We start from the raw sequence: 18,798 nt of genomic DNA on the forward strand, positions 1-18,798 counted from the left end.
ACAGGCTCTGGACGCGTAGGCCCAGCGGCCATGACTCACGGGCTCAGCCGCTCCGCGGCATGTGGGATCTTCCCGGACCGGGGCACGAACCCGTGTACCCTGCATCGGCAGGCGGACTCCCAACCACTGCACCACCATGGAAGCCCCATAGCATTTTTTTATAGGAAAGCGCCATGAGCCGTTGTCTATAAAATGGTCACTCTTCATTAATCACTGTTCATACTGTTTCTTCTTCCTAGGATTACCCTTTCTCCCCATAGCTGCCTTTTCCAAACAAAACTTTTTCTTCCATGCTCTCTTCAGGCTTTACTTCTTCTTCCTCCTCTTTCCTAAACTTTTTATAGAGGTCATCAGGGCTATTGACAAATATCTCACTTCACCCTTTCCTGGTTCATGGGAGGATTGACCCTGCCTGCCTCTTTGATATTAGGCATGTCCAGGCAGTTTGTTTGGATTAAGGAAATATGAGCAGAAAGTCAACTCTTGGAGGACTTGTAAGTAAGAGCCAGAAAGTAATTCTCCAATTTTCTTGCCTCAGTTTTGTGGAAACATTTAGCAGCAGCACTGATGCCTGATACTATAAGCCAAGAGTTCCAACAATGAACATGGAGAAGGGAGAAAAATAATCTTGCAGTGTTTATTTTTTGATATTTTTTCCCTAACCATAGCAAAACCTGAGCCAAGTCCAAGTTTGCTGCCCAGCAGACCTCTGTCACTGTCTGGAGACATTTTTGGCTGTCACATCTAGGGACAGGGATTTTCCTGGCATGTAACAGGCAGAGGCCATGGGCTGCTGTTGAACATCCTACAACGTACAGGATTGCCTCAGAATTAAGAACTATCAGTTGTACCAAGGCTGAGAACACTTGATTTATGCCATCTTGACTGATACATTTTTCCGTTTAACATTAACAGTTCCTTGAAAGAAATTCCTAGATTAATGCGTGTATATATATAATTAATAAATGTTCACTGATTGAAAGTTACTCCAACACCTTTATTTCAGATATTCAGGATAATGTGCTCCAAATAATTTAAAAATTATGCCTATTTCTGTTTTCATGAAACACAAACAGGATATGTTTATTTAGGAAGTTTAAGCTAGAAGAAATTTTAGAGCCCCGCAATAAAAGTAAATACAGGTGCTGAGCTGAAGACTCTGTTGCACTTTAGGGATCTACACTGGGAACGTAATTTACCAAACATTGGTCCTGTGCAGTTTATAGCTTTATAAAAATCAGAACTAAACTAAACTTAACAGTGCTGTCTGGTGGCCTTCCTCCCTTTAATTTCTATGAAATACTTTTCAGCTGTATAGTAGAGTCCTGTCTAGAAGAGAACCAATAAGATTAGTTCAAATCTCTCTAGGCTTTGAGATATTTTCTTCTTTGAAATATCCAGTGTGTCTTCAGAGATTAATGAAAAGGGAATCATTTTTCCTGTTACTATAATTTACCTACAATTTGAGGGATAGCAAAATAGGCTTTCCATTGAAGAATTTTCACTGATCTTCCAAAGGACTTTTTAGGGGTAAGGCTACGTTTTCTAAGTTTCTAGTTTTTAAGCAACTGTGACAGCAGACTAACAGAATCTCACTGCCCCATGCGGAAGGTGGGCAGGAGGGTGAGCACCCACAAAAACAGGCTCCCTTCCCCATCCTAGTTTAAGGTGTGCTTCAGATTAGCTCATGAATGCATATGTTGAAGAATGTATGAGTTTGTGTATGTGGGAAATTATAGCAAATACGTATCAGATAAATAGTATTTGTCTCAAGACTGCAGTCTATTTTTAATCTACATAATTTCTTCCTTTCTTTTTCTGGTAAACTCTTCTTTCAATCACTCCGATTCTGTAACGATTTTATCTAGATCAGTGCTGTCCAATAGAAATACATGCAAGCCACAAATGAGAGACAGATATGTAACTGTAAATTTCCTAGGAGCCACATTTAAAAAAGTAAAATGAAACAGATGAAATTAATTTAAATAATATATTTCATTTAGCCCAACATATCTAAAATATTTTTTCAACATGTATTCAACATGAAAAAGTTACTAAGGGGCTTCCCTGGTGGCCCAGTGGTTGAGAGTCCGCCTGCCGATGCAGGGGACACGGGTTCGTGCCCCAGTCTGGGACGATCCCACATGCCGCAGAGCGGCTGGGCCCGTGAGCCATGGCCACTGAGCCTGCACGTCCGGAGCCTGTGCTCCGCAACGGAAGAGGCCACAACAGTGAGAGGCCCGCGTACCGCAAAAAAAAAAAAAAAAAAAAAAAAAAAGTTACTAAGGATTTGACAGTCTGGTTTTTATACTAAGTTTGAAATCTAGTATGTTTGCTATACTACAGGACATCTTGAAAGGAACTAGCTACATTTCAAATGCTCAATAGCCATGTAGCTAGTGACTACCACATTGGATAGTACAAATTTAGAGAAATGATTAAAGAAATTTGTTCTATTTGGATAAAAGTTGGAAAACTGAGGGGGAAAGATCAGTCTTCAAAAATAACAAAGAGCAACAAGTGGAGAAACAACAAAATGTAATGTTGTTCCGAAGAGCAGACCTAGGACCAGTTGATGGGTGTCACCTGAGCTCAAAAAAGATTTTTTGTGGGTAATGTTATTCCAACAATGGAATAGTTTGCATTTAAAGTGCAAGAGGAATTCACATTACTCTAAGTATCCATTTCCCAGGTACAAAGAGTAATATCTAAATAAAATATAGATAGTTCCTGACTTACAATGGTTCAGCTTATGATTTTTTAACTTTAGGATGCTGCAAAAGCGATACACATTCAGTAGAAACCATACTTTGAAGTTTCATCTTTTCCAGGCTAGTCATGTGCAGTACAATATTCTCTAAAGATGCTGGGCAGGACAGCAAGTCACAGCTCTTAATCAGCCATGCCATCACTAGGGTAAACAAGCCATACACTTATAACCATCCTGTTCTCATACAACCATTTTTGTTTTTCACTTCCAGTACAGTACTCAATAAATTACCTGAGATAGTCAACATTCTATTATAAAATACGTTTTGTGTTAGATGATTTTGCCCAACTGTAGGTTACTGTAAATGTTCTGAGCACGTTTAAGGTAGACTAGGCTAAGTTATGATGTTCACTGGGTTAAGCGTATTAAGTGCATTTTAACTTAGGATATTTTCCACTCACTATGAGTTTATCAGGATGTCTCACCCCATCCTAAGTCAAGAAAGATCTGTAGTTAAATAAAGACTTAGCCTTGTCTATTGTGACTTATCGCAGCAAACATACTGTTAAAACAACATGTTATAAGCTTTTGCTAGAAACCACACTAAGTGTATTGAATCCAGTATCTCATGAAATTCTTTAACCAACTTTAGTAACAGTGCTCCGTGTTCTCATTTTGACAGATGAGGAAACTGAGGTTTCAAGAGTTTAAGAACATAGTCCAAAGGACTGTGGTTAAAGTTAGTAAGTGGTGGAACCATAGTATGAGACCACGTACCCCAAATCTTTAGTGTAAGCACTCTGTTCTCAGAATATTGATCCATGTACGACAACTGCTTTACGTATCACCCTGCCTCCCAACCCCAGCAAATACTGAAGGCAGTTTCAAGAACTAGATGTAATTTTATCTCAGCTCCCCAAGGTGATTTTCAAAACAATCTATTCAATTGTAATAAACACTTCACTTTCCTTTATTTCTTCCCAGATTTAGCCTCTAGTTCCACTTAAATCTTCTCCCCAGGAGAAATGTGAAAAATCAGTAATTAAAAGGACAGGAAACTATAGTTTTACTGTAACTATAAAGAAGTTTTGTTTAGGTTGGATTATAGTTAGGATATGTATTTTTTTAAGTTTCTCTACCATCTTATATTTTTCTAACTTTATAATAAAAACAATTGACTTATTTGCCCTGAATGTCATCAGGATAATTTTCTTAAATTTAACATCTGCTGTTTTTCCAATTCCCCTATTCAGATATTGCCTATCAGGTGAACCCACATTCATGAGAATATCAGTAACCTTCTTCTTGCCTTCATTATCATCCCTGTGGAGTGTTATAATTGTCTTTCTTTAATCTATCAGTTCAACCTGCCAGGGGCTGGCATCACCTCTCGCAGCATGGGAACACATCATTCCTCTTAAAATCTTCCTATAAATAGCCATTCCTTCTTTTTTCCCCCGGAGAAACTTAACTTGTAAATTGTCTCCAAGACCAGCTAGCATCCAATGAGTTTCCCATCTGCCAAACCTCTGCTACCTTCATCCTGTGGAAAATGTGGAACAAATAAAGGCATGGGCTTGAAATGTGATTATCTGTGTCCTTATTTAGAACAAAGAGTAGTAAAATGAGAAAACAGCAACCTCTTTGAGAGGATGGATGAATTGTTTTGAGATGCATCTCAAACGATTTGAGACGAATCATTTTACTCTGATTACTCAAGCTACAGAAGCTGCATCCTCTTGATATGATCAGGACTTTGAAAATAACATGGTGTCAGCTCTTTGTTTTACTCAAGCCCTCTTTCTTATCACTGAAGTGCTGAACAGAATTAGTAAAAAAAAGAATTTTATATTTGTATTTGTTGACAATTCAAATGTTTTAGAAAGGAATGCCTCTGCAAACATCCCTAGATCCATGTTACATGCCCATCATTTGTTCATGACCTTGAGGAGGAGGCAGAAGCCTCTGAAACATCTATCCTATTGCACACCCATATCTGATGATAACCCTTCAGCACGTGCTTATTATGTAGAAAGAGGTTTTTAATGATGGCTGTATTTTATCTCCCTTTCAGACTCCTAAATCGTAATACCTACTCAAACGGTAATGTAGACCTAAGAAAATCAGCAGTTCAGTCTTGCACTTCTGATAACCTTATCAGCCTCATTCACAACAAAACATTAGTGTGCAATAGACGAAGACACTGTCTGCAACTGAAACGAATTGCTCTATATTACTCTTAAGCTCTTGTCACCTGTAATTCGTGTTAGTCAAATATTTTCTCTAACTCAAAGTCACACTCCACTTTGACATATCGCCTTACAGGTGATTTCTTCATTCCATGAATAATTATTTCAACTCTGATTTCTTTGTTACCTAAATAGGGCAGAGCTTGCCTTTATTTTTGTTTTGCATCTCAAAGGAATAAAAGAATATAATTTCAGCCAACTTGCTCTTCATTAGCAAAATACAACCTTACATTTTTTTGGCAGATGAAAGATAAGCTATGCTAAAGGTAGTGTTGGGGATGGGAGGAGTTGGGGAAACTTTAAAGATTTAGTACTTTAATAGGGAGAAAGTTAGTCAATGAACCTGAAATAGGAAATGTATTCAGAATATATTTGCATCTGTTCCCTAAAACAGTATTTCTCACTGTGATCTTTTCTCACTGATCTCTTTTAGGAAAAAAAGTGTTCTAATTCCACCGCAATGTAGCAGGAAATTAGAGAAGAAAAATATGTTAGTGGTTGTTTGGGCTCAAATGAGACTCTGACATTTAGAACACAATGGAATTGACATTTTCCTATTTGGGACCTAAAAAGACTAAGGTATGACAAAAAGACACCCCTGTTCTGAATTCACACTCAGACTAGATTTCAGAAAATGAGGCTTAATGCATGTATATGTTAGGAGAGTACTCAACAAAGAAAACCTCATTAAGGCCTTAAATAAGTAAAAGGTTGATTTGTCTTACCCAGCAAAACATCCAGTAATAGGCCAGGCAGAGTGTGTATGAGGGGTTGGTAATTCCATCAAGGATCTTGGTTTTTATCTGGATCTACCCATTTTTTTCTGCACCACCATCTGTAATGTGTTGATCTCTATCGATGCTTGTTGCTTTAGTCCTCAGTTGGATCCTGCACCTCAAAGTGTTATATACATGAAGCACATGACATTTCAAGTCATGCTACATTGGCCAAAGCAAATTATGAAGCCATGTCTAGCTTCAAAACACTGGAGAAGTGGAATTCTACCACCTTTAAGAAAAGCTGTAAATATTAGTGAAAATCATTAATATTTACTGGAAAAATTCAAGAGCACTACATAGCAAAATTATAATGGAAATGGAGACAGAGGGAAAAAAATGTTATCTCAAGATTTAGAGTTTGTCTTAATCTGGGAGTGAATGAGCTACTGATAAAAATTTAAAAGGCGGATGTTGCTTTTAATAGGAAGAGAATAAATTCAATTTAAGGTATTTTCAGTTTGAAGAAATAGCTATCTAGGGAGCTAAATGGAAAAATCAGCATTCTCTGGGAATGATAGATCTGGAGAAGATAACTTGAGAGGCACAGGAATTGAAAATATAATTTCACCATTAATAGTGGGTAAAGTGTCTGAGTAAGAGTGCCGAAAGGTAAGTGCAGGGAGAGCTAAGGACTGAAATTTGCTGCCTTCTTATAATGAGAGAAATTAGAACCAGTAAGGGAGGACAAAGATGAAAAGCTAAAGAAGTTCCACAAAAGACAAGAATAAAGAATTTCAAGAAGGAAGAATAAAAATATTAACTGCTAATAACAAAAAAAGTCCATGGAGACTGACAATTGAAGAAGAGTTCTTAAATATATCAAGTAGGAAAAACTAGTAACCATTGACAGAAGTTTCAGTAGATTATTAGAATAAAAATACCAATATATAGGAAGTTAAGAGGTTAGGGAAAATGTATTCCTCAAGGAAAAACAAATTGTTTATACCAAGCATAGTTAGTTCATGGACATAGTAACTAAGCATTCACCTACATGTGGATGAACTGCAACAATGAATGAATGAAAAGTTTTAAAGATGTAATTGACATTATTATTCCCAAATTTCTACATGACAGTGGCAACAATAACAGCAATATATTATAATTATAGAACAGCTCATAATACCCCTAAGTAGGAAGAGATTATGGTCTTTACTTTTGGAAAGAGAAACACAAAACACAAAGTAGACCAATAATCCATACAATTAATTCATTTTATAAAAAGCACACAAGTGGTAATGGAATAGGAAATAAAGGCTTGTGTCTTTTACTGTAATACTTTATTAAACTATCTCACTTCACCTTCAATCCAATTGCACAATGTATGGGTCAGTTTATGGTGCGTAAAAAACAACCACAACATTTCAGTGGGTTAACACAGTAAACACTGATCTCTCATTCTCACATGTGTAGATTGATTGGTTGAGGTTTGGCTGGCTTAGGCTGGGTTGGCAGGGCTTGGTTCTAAGTGATGAATTCTGTATCAGTTTGCTCTATGTGCCCCTTTCCTCCTTAGACCAGTGCCCCGTTTTTCTGGTGGTGATGGAAGAAGCATAAAGCAGCAACACAAATGCACAAGCACATTTCAAGTATGTTTTTTGTCCACTATCACTCCAGTTACTAAAGCAAGTCACATGACCAAACCCAACCTTAGTGTGGTGGAGAAATAATCTCTGCATCCAGTGGGAGGAAACACAAAGACAGATTACAGGAAAGAGCAATAGTGGTATGCTGGCTTGTGAGAACTGATTTCTTCTCAGCATTGCATGCTGTGATATCATATTGTGAACCTGAAATTGACCATGGCAGAAGAATTACACCATGCATGTCATCAAATACTAAATAAAAATCAGAGGGTTTGCTTATTTGCTTGTTTGTTTCTGAGTCAGTTGTTAAACATTTATCAGCACACCTCTAGGAATGAGTACAGGGGAAGGTAGAAAATTGGGGACATTAATGCTGCTTACCACACATTACATACTCCATATTTTCATTAATTTATTTACTCATTCATTCTACTTCATTGAGGACTTACTATAGTCTTACTATAGTCCGAACACTGTATTATCATTGTCTGAGGATACAAGGATGAATAAGCTATTAGCTCTGTTTGGTATTTTTCACACACAAAAGGAAATATATATATATATATATATATATATATATATATATATATAAAATCACGTCATTCTAAAAAGTGTCATTCTAAGAAGTGGTAAGCAAAGTCTGCAAGATGGTACATCATCCCAGACAAAACAGAAATCATATTTTGCTATTCACTCCTCAAAATGTTAAGAATAGAATAAGATCTGAAGTCACACATAGGTTGGAAACATTCAAAGCTCAGAGTGCATTGGAAAAGATACCTCAGGGTTTCTATATGCAGGTTTCCATGTTGCTCTGATCTTCTGCAACAATTTTAATCATCAGTGATTCTTTCTAGTCAACACAATAGCACTCACAGCATGAGTAACAGGAAAATAGCAAGGAGTGATATTTGACTTAGCTTTTATTAAAATAAGTGATTGAATGTTTCTTTTTGACTGGGTTCTACTCTATTATCAGCGTGATGTTTTATCTTAAAATATTTCTGCTATCCCTGGTTACATAAGCTATAAAGTGAGACTATCTTATATACTGTCTTCTTATGTTATAGTTTGCCTATTCAACCACTATGCAATGACTCTCAAAGCTGTATATGAAAATCAGCAAGGGCCAGGAGTGCATGATCCTCCTTATTCTAAGAGACCAAGTTATGAGCCAGTTATTTAGGAACTTCAATTTGTCAGGTTTGACAACACTGTAATTGATTGCAATAATAAAAACCTTACCAAAAGCTGAATTACTTTGGGGGAATTTACCTTGTTTTCTTAAGTGTTTGCAAGTATGATAAGTAGGCTGTGGTACTTTTTCTGACATAAGTGCACAAGAGATATATGATCTCTTTCAGTGCACATAGTGACAAAAAATCAAGCTGTTGGGCTGCAGGCTACAACAAATTGAACATATTGAATTTCAACTGTGATCTAATGCAGTCTTAGGTTTGTTTCAGTCCATTCAGGTGATTTCTTTCCATGCTCGTGCCATAACTTTATCCATAAAACGGATCAATGGAGTGGCAGCGTGTTGCTTTATTTTAAGTAGTATTTACTGTTTGAATGCAATATACTTTATTTATTTGCATTACAAATCACTAGGTGAGATTTAAATAAATCTCTTGTTTGAGCCACTTTATAAGAGATCTATGCCAAACCTTCATAATGCAGTTTCCTATGCTAAACAAAACTTCCATTATACTAGTGACCCTATTCAAGTCAGGCAAATAAAGCAATGAAAAAATTCCTGTGGCATTTATTTGTATTTTGATTTTCTAACAATGACAGGTAGAGTGCATTTTTTCTTGAATTTTAGTGGCATATTTAAGATGATAAGATACTACTAATTGATCTTGAGGAAAAGCTTTATAATCTGATGCAAATTAACAATTTTCTTACTTGCCAACATTTTTATTTGTGATGGCAGAGTTAATTTATTGTACTAACTGCTAAGCCTGGGTTGAAAATGATAAAATTTTCATCTAAAATTAGAGTAAATGTAGAGTCTCTCTTAAATAAAGAAGTCTAAGCAGATTTAAAAGTTACAAGATATAAAATCTTAGGTAACATTTTCCATAACTGTTTGCTAATAAAAGAATGAAAGATTTTACATCAATAATGGCACAAACTTGCCAACAGCATCCTTACAAAAAGCCACTAGGTCATGTGATAAGTATAGTCTTCCTTTTAAGAACATTTTATTATCCAAATTTCAGCACCCACATCTTTCTAAGGTATAGATAATAAGACTTCTCTTTCTTTTTTGTTTTTTTTTACCCTGTATGCACTTCAGATCAATGTAACATGTGACAGTAAGGATAAAACCTCATATTCCAATATTCACCATTTGGATTCACTGAAATGAGTTTCTTTATAAAGAGCTCAATTCTCATTTCTAGATAAGTACAGGAAGAAACAATGAGATCACTTTTTCTGAAGTTTGAAATTAATATTTAAAACCCTCCTAGAGCAATAGGCCAGATGATATGTTATTTTCTTTCCAACTCTGATATCTTATGATTCTACAAAATATACAAAGTTATCCACAATTAGGACACATAAAAGTATTTGAATCCAAGCACTCAGATATATACTAAGATGTCTAAAGAATATGCGTAGTATTAGAGTACTTTGGTAATTAATTATTCCATTAAATAAATTTAATTTCTTAAGAAGTCTCCTGTGCTATCTACTTGATTATTGCAAAAGATAGCACAGTTGGGTAATAATTAATGAAGCAGGCAAACCAAAGGAAAATGTCTAGTCATATATTCTAGGGCTTCCTGTTTTAATTCATTAACTTTGATTATGTCTATTTCTTTAATCAACAACTTTTCTTGTATACATAAAAAACATAAGTGAATGGCATTGAGCCAGATGATATACATAGTATGAAAATTATAAAATCAAGATTCAAAATGATATAGACTGTATAAAATGTTGGAGCATAATAAGCAATTAAAACTTAACTTGGAAAAATTAAAATTTATATGAAAGGGGCATGAGGAAACTGGGATGATGATAATGTTCTAAATCTTGATGGGAGTTTGGGCTGATTTGCATTAGATTATAAAATTATCCCTCAAAGTCAATTAGTAGCATTTATCATTTCAAATATGACACTAAAATTCAAGGAAAAAAATACACTGGAACCTCTCATTTTCAGAAAATCTAAATACAAATAAATGCTACAATATTCTTTTCATTATTTTATTTGCCTGGCTTGAATAGGGTCAACAGTATAATTGAAATTAGATATCATTTTGTTTAGCATAGGAAACTGCATTATGAAAATTTAGCATAGATATTTTATAAAGTGTTTCAATCAAACAAGCATTTAACTCCAGTCCATGGTACACATGCTGAGGTATTTATGGGTGTTTATGAGGTGCTTATGTCTGCCATCATAAAATAATATAGCTTGATGGGTGAACAGAGGGATGGATAGAAACACAGATATTTAATAAAGTAAATACAGAATCTAGGTTAATTATAGAATCTAGGTTTTGTGAATGTGATTATTCACTGTATAATCCTTTCAATTTTTCATTACATTTTAAAATTTTCCTAATAAAGCTTTACAAAAATTCATATGTTTGGGCTTATCTATTGAATAACGCCTGCTACATAGTAGTATTCTAATAAGTTTACATTGAGTAAATAAATAAATGGCTTAATAAGTGAATCAACAAAAATGGGAACAATTCTTAATGGTAGGTCACGTGAAAAATATCCTGGGGTTCTGGATAATTTTTGCTTTTTTCCCCAGTAATGTGCCACGGATACCAGAGTCAAACACAAGTATAGACGACAGTACAATAAATGCAGTGTTCAAGTCAGGGAATTAAGAAACCATTCTGTCCAGGTCAGGGCATGTCTAAATTACTGCATCCTGTTCCCGACACCCATCTTTATCAAAAAATAACAGAAAAAAAGTGTTCATAGAGGAAAATCACTAGGAAATAACGGGTTCTAAATATCATACCATATAAGAAACAGTTAAAACAATAAGAAGTCTTCAAACTGGAGAAGAAAAAGCCAGTGAGGAATTGTAAGGGACCCATTCCCATTCCATGCACACTGTTTAACTCTTTCCACATTCCTAACATCAGCCCAGTTTTCATCTCCTGCAGGGTACTTTATAATACAGCCCAACTCAATATTTTTTTTCTCTGAATTCTTGCTCACATAGAGATTTCACTTATTTTATTATTTTATTTATTTAGCATTTGGCGTCTGGGACCTTATACCAGGTGCACTTATTTTTCTTACTCTTGCATGTGCCTGTACACACACACACACACACACACACACACACACACACACAGAGTTCAATTCACAGCAAGGATCTAAGCTTCTTGAGGGAATGTACTGTTTATACACCCTTGTACCCCTAGAGCTTAGCATGATTTTGCTCATTTATTTCATAAACATTTATTGAGAAACCTTCTTGTGCTAAGCACTATGCTGAGATTTGGGCTGAAAAGATGATCTTAACACTGACCTTACTCATAAGCAGCTCAGAGTCTAAAACTAGAAACATACACATAACCCAATAAACACAAAGCAATGTAGTCAGCTCAGTGACTGGGACACACAAGAGGTATTATGGAAACCAATAAGAAAATTGCATCTAACCCATCCTAGAGAGAAGGAATGGGAGGAACAAGAGGCAGGAGCAAGTCTTAAAGGATGCATAGAAATTACCACTGTGTAATTATGAATGTGGTGATGAGAGAGGGGGCACTGCAGATAATCACTGTGTGAGAAAAAAGCACGGGGGGAGAGAGGGCCAGGAAACACAGGGTGCATCGCACTGGGCACACTTCCTGGGAAAAGAGTATTTGACTTAATAGTAGAAGGTCCATATTAAGTGACTATTAATCCTTTTATACAATCAATTGCTCTAGAGTAGTAAGCTGCACTGGCTAGGTGATTTTCAGAATTTACCCAAAACTCTCACCTGTGAAAAATACCAATGCTAGATACTGAAAAGTTACTTGAGAACAAAAACCAAAAAAGGAATTTTCACAACCTAATCTTTGCTCTAATAAATAAATCTACCTATCATCTGCAGTTGCTGTAACACAAAAGTTGTAGCAGTCTCTAACATGACTTACCCAAAGGTAACGTGGTTAATCCACAAATAGTGGATTTGTAATCCACAAATAGTGTAGAAGTTCTTCACCTGGGGCTCAGGGACTCTAGACCTCAAGAAGTCCAAGGACTCAAATGGGAAAACTGACATCTTACTTATTGCTAAGTGAAGTTTAGCATTTCTTTTTTTTTTTCTTTTCATTTTAACATCTTTATTGGAGTATAACTGCTTTACAGTGGTATGTTAGTTTCTGCTTCACAACAAAATGAATCAGTTATATATATACATATGTTCCCATATCTCTTCCCGCTTGCATCTCCCTCCCTCCCACCCTCCCTATCCCACCCCTCCAGGCGGTCACAAAGCACCGAGCTGATCTCCCTGTGCTATGCGGCTGCTTCCCACTAGCTATCTACCTTACGTTTGGTAGTGTATATATGTCCATAGCATTTCTTTTATCATAAACAGAGGCAACAATCATGCTAGTATTAGCGGCACCTATGATTTACCAGCAATATAAATCACATACATTTTCATATCACACTGCAGTTGTTGCAAAGCCATCAAACATCATTTACTTTCATCATGACTTTGAAATTACAGTAAACAGTAGTATCGCTGCCAGAATCTTCTTAATTATTGTGAGAATAAAGAATTATGTTCTGTTCTATGTTACGAACTTCTTGAAGTTTTGATAACTGTAAGGTATATAAATGGTAACCTTTGAAATCCTGTATATGTCATTTTATATATTTAAAATATTATTCTAAGAAGGTGAAAGGCTTAATCTATTCTACCAAGGACTCCATGTGCCAACAAGATAAAATTAAAGTAAGTTTAAATTTAAAAGTAATAATAAAAGGAGATTTCAAAGGACTCTTGATTCCTATTGGGATCATCTTTTTGTTTGTTTTTATTTTCTTGTTGCTTGTCCCCCTCCCCAAATTTTAGAGATAGGGACAAGTCAAACTTTGTCAAAGACATCTCTCTTCTTTCATACCCACACTTGCCCATCTGCACAGAGAATCTGAGACTCCCAAGGCCTCCATAGCCCACAGTGATAAGGCTGCTTGTGCACTTTTTTCCCCAAGGTGATTTGCTGGCATTTTCTCCACTGTTAATTGCAGGTTAGACATGAAAGCATTTTAATACTACTTTTCTGATGTTTCCTCTAGGCTGGCTTTGACTTCTGGGTTCACCGGTACTGGTTCTTGAAGGATAGGTCAACAGATGCCCGATAACGGCAATGCACTGCCATTCACATCGTGATGTAGCTCTTCTAGGCTTTTTACAACACTCTCTGATTCTATTTCATTTGGCCTCAGAGCCTGATTGCCTTAGGCTTAGCAACAAGATGATCCCAGCTCATTGCGGACGCTAAAGGGCTTCCATCCTCCATGGATGAAGAAGTGTGGATAATATTAGTAGTGCCTTTGGTGCCTCTACAGGCACATCCATCCACATTTAAACACACGTTTTTATGTTTAGCCATTCGTTCCTAGCTGTGAAATATTGTAACAGCTTACACATTAGCATACTGATCCAGGCCTTAGGTCTGGGGGAGATTTATGTGAACGTTTTGATGCTATTATTCACATTATGTGTGAAGCTAAGACTTTCTTCTGAATCAAAGTAGTAGCAGATTCATACCCCACTGGCTGCTCTGCTAAAAATCTAACTATTTTAACTTCAGTTATATTGCAATGTTCACCAAAAAAAAAGTGTTTAAGCCAATGATGTCAGCATGGCACTTGCAAATATGAATGGCCAGAGAGTCAAAGAGAACCAAGTTAAAAGCTTGCCTATGTCATGTACCAGTTGTGTGACCTTGAGTAAGGACATAACCTCCGTTTCCTTGACTATAAAGTGACTAATGTTGTGAGGATTAAATAAAGAAATGAGAGAATAAAAATTGAATAAAGAAATGAATACAAAGCTCACTATGTAGTTAGGGCTCAATTAAAGAAGGCTATGATAATGATTGTCATTAATGAACAGTCACATACAATGAAGTTTAATCTCTCTTGTCTCAGACTGAACGGGAAACATACAGAGATGTTGTCTGAGAGGAAAAGAACACTCACGTTCATCTATTCCAGCTTCCTCATCCTACGAAGTCGTAAAGTGAGGCCCAGAGAGGTTAAGGAGTTTATCCACAATCACTTAGTTATTCATCTAGTGGAAAAGCTCAGACAAGACCTATTTCTTCTGGGCTAAAGTCCATTCTTCAAATGTGAACACCTGAGCTTAAGCCACAAAGCCGAGAAGCCAGAGGCAGAGCATTTAATCATTAAGTAAAAAATCTCTATTTTCTGTGAACAGAGGAGAAGTTCATCGAGTTATAAGAACAATGAATCCATAAAGAAAGTGGATGCCCCTTCACATCCTAAAGCTTCCCCTTTAAGTACTGTGCTCCCGTGGGGCATGAAGTTCCTTTAAGATCACAGAGCAGCTGCCTCCTCTTTGTATAATATAAGGAACACAGACTGGACTGAGATTGTGCACATTTCTCATCCTGGACTTTCAAGTTCAATCTTGCTCCAACTGTAAAGCTTTTCTCAACCCCTCTAGTATTTCTGTCTCCCATCACCAAGCCCTCTTCTCTTTTCCAGCCTTAATCCACTCTTCCTACTCTGTGTTCCCATATCCCTCATCACACACTCAGCACAAGCTAAAATGTCCTACAAGCTTTCTTTTTCGTGTGTAAGTCCTGATCCCCTGGTCAAATTGTGAGATCTTTAAATGTAAATATATGGTTCTTCTGATTCTTTGCATCTCCATTGCCAAGCAAAGTCTTTAATAACATATCCTCAATAAAATCATACCTACTCTCAGGTATGCAGCCACAAAACAAATGGTCAAACCAGACTGTGTCATCCCACTGTTTTAAACCCATCAATCGATTCACACAGTCTTTAAGAGAAATACCAACATCGTAACACTGACTGAACAATCAGCGGCATGCTGACTTCTGTCTCTCCAGCCTCAACTCTCCACACTTACTCTCAACTCTATAGTCACCATCTTCTGCCTTGAATGAGCCATTCTCTCTCTCATAGTGGAGACTTGGCAATGCTGGTCCCTCTGCCAGGACACGCACCCCCCACCTTTCACCCAGGTATCTCAGAGTCATCCTTTGTGTCTCAGCTTAAATGTCAGTTCCTCACCCATGCCTACCTTGATTCCCCAGAGCACTTTATACTTCATGACTTTAAATCTCTGAGGTCTTATTTCTCTGTTCCACTCCTACCTACACACTGAACTGATTTCATCCTTGCCACTTGCTTATCACTAGGCTGGCTTTTAAGATGTTGGCACAGTGTTGTGTCTCCTTTCCTCCCATGGTTCTTAACCCAAATGTCTTAGTCTTTCTTGCTCTGCCCCAGACAGCTGTTCTTCTTGCTGAGTCATCCTTGCCATCTTTCCTTCCTTCGTTGCTCCTCTGACCCATGGGCCCAGTTGGAAAGAATTTACTTGAATTCTTTCCTAACTTGTGCTTTTGATTTTTCTTTTTTTTTTTTTTTTTTTGCGGTACACGGGCCTCTCACTGTTGTGGCCTCTCCCGTTGCGGAGCACAGGCTCCGGACGCGCAGGCTCAGCGGCCATGGCTCAGGGGCCCAGCCGCTCCACAGCATGTGGGATCTTCCCAGACCGGGGCACGAACCCGCGTCCCCTGCGTCGGCAGGCGGACTCTCAACCACTGCACCACCAGGGAAGCCCTGTTTTCTTTTTTTTTTAACCCATTTTGAGAACAAGTAGTGGTTCTCACGTTTGCACATATCCATGACAACTTGCTAAGAATAGGAACAAAGCAGTTTCCATATAACTTAGCTTGTTCAGTCTAAGAAATCATTCCATCGTTAGTACATTCATCCTCTCCTCATTCTGCAAGGATTTACTGAGTACCTATGTGATAGTCACTAGGATAAGCATGAGGGAAACCATGAAGAACAAAAGGGAAAGGGCCTCTGCTTCTCTCAGGGGGCTCACAGTTAGCTGAAGAAGACAGACCCTGCCCATCACATCCTACAGTTACACACACACACACATACACACCATTTAAGGAGATCACAACATAATTTAATACAGTGGCCCAACCTAGACTGAAAGGTCAGAGAAAGTTTTCCTGAGGGAAGAGCAGTTACCTACAAGAAGCAAGAGAAGTGCAGTTGTCACTCCCACAGAATCTAGACCCAGACTCCTCTTCTTCTCATTAGCCATGTTGCCTTGTCAAGTTTTGGAACTTCTTTATGACTCAGTGTCCTCATGGGTAAAAATGAGCAGATATCACTACTTCACTCATTGGACTGTTACAATGATTAAGTAAATTAATATTTGCACAACACTTAAAGCAATGTCTGACCCGTAATAAGCGCTATGGGTCATTATCTTGTCATTACTTTGCAATTCTGTCCTTCCAAATTTCTTGGAGCTAAATTTCTCTTTCTTTTCTGAACTTATCTTGACAGAATATGGCAGCAATTTTTTAAATGGCCTTGTTTGGCAAATGATAAATTGGGGGACCTTGTATGTGTGTGGAGTGAAGGGGGCTAATTTTACTACTTGCCAACATTAAGATGAAGCATCCAACATCCTTAAACTAGCAACCCAGGCCCTCTATCATTTTGCATTTGGATAGCTCTTCAGCTTCATGTTCTACTGATCAGGTTTTCAATTGCTGTTTAACAAATCACCCCAACACTTAAAGGCTTGAAACAACATCCATTATAGTATATCTCATCATCATATGAAGTCAAGAATTCTGTTAGGAGTCAGCCAGGTGATTCTGGTATTGACTAGGGTCACTTGGTGGTATTCCACCAGTGGCTAGTCTGGTCTAGAGGGTCCAGGATGGGTTTACTCTTGTTCCTGGGGCCTTGTTGGAAGCAGCTGGAAGACTGGGCTCAGCTGAGCCCCTCAGCCTCTCCATGTAATCGCAGAGCCTCTTCAGAAGATTGTTTTAGACAGGTAATCAGACTTCTTACCTGGTGGCTATCTTCCTTCACCATGAGTATTACAAGATTCAGGAAGTGGAGCTGTCAGTCTTTTAAGACCTGGTCCAGAACCTGGTACTATGTCACTTCCACCATAGTCTATCCAAGTATTCAGAGAGACAGAGACTGCTGAACTGAAGGGAAGGGGACACCAACTCTACCTCTCAAAAGGAAGAGAACTGAAGACTGTGGCCACCTTTAATCTACCACACCTACCAAACTCAGCCTGGGGTAGTTTACTTAAACAATGCTGAATTCTTGTAATCTCTCATACCCCTTACTGTCCAATGCCTCAGTGCTTTTGTACATCCTGGTCTCCTGTCTGTGATGCCTCTACTACCTTTCTTCTTCCGGTTAACTTTACTCCTCTTTCAAATTCCAGTTCAGACATCTGCTCCCGCCCCACACACCCCTAAACAGCCTTTGATGGGATAGCATGTTGATTTTATGAAATGATCTTTTAGTCTGTTTCTCTCACCAGTATATCAGCTCTGTAGTGGGGAAAAGTACCATGTTTTATTTCATATTTGTGTTTCTAGAATCTAACACAATGCATGGCATACAAATGTATTTCATCTGATCTCAATGTCCACCATCACTTTTATTTTATTAAATATATACCAAGATTATTGTATGAAATAAACTTATTTTAATTCAAATGATCAAGGTACATCACCAGGAATATTCAGCTTCCAAACAATTTATTGCAAGTTAATCTAACTTGTGAAATTTCAGTTTTTATAATGATATGGAAAAAACTATTTTAAAATATTCAGTGATAGGCCTCATCTTATATATCTTTATTCAATTGCAATATGCATTTTATTTTCCTTTTGAGGCTTGAACTGGCATGGATAGATGGAGAAATAATTTTTTAAAGTTAGACATCACCTGGAAGTCAATAAAAATGATAGAGAAGCTGCCGTGATCCTGACAGAGAAACAGAATTATATATGATCTTTTAAGTGTAGAAAATTAATCTGTATCTGGCCATAGATGTATTTGATCACAATCCAAAAATTAAAGTACAAGTAAGCCCCAAGGAATTTTCCATTATTTCTAGGTGTAACAAAAAGAGTTTGCCAGCTTGCTCTACAGGCAAAATTCTTCAGCCAATCTCCTCTTATACTTTGCGCCTTCTGTTTATTCTCAGTTCTCTCTCACTGAGAGTAAGAAATGTCTTCATGAATATATCTGGCAAAACAATGTGCTTACATTTACTGAGCATTACTATATTCTAGGCACCATGCTAAGTGTTTTACGTGAAATATCTCATTTAGTTTTACAATGACCTTGCAAATTTCCTGCTATTTATATTGAGAAAATTCAAGCTCAAAGAGAGTAAGTGACTTGTCCATGGTCACATAGTTTGTAAG

This window comes from Pseudorca crassidens, chromosome 7 (assembly GCF_039906515.1).
Source record: "Pseudorca crassidens isolate mPseCra1 chromosome 7, mPseCra1.hap1, whole genome shotgun sequence".
Lineage (NCBI taxonomy): Eukaryota > Metazoa > Chordata > Mammalia > Artiodactyla > Delphinidae > Pseudorca > Pseudorca crassidens.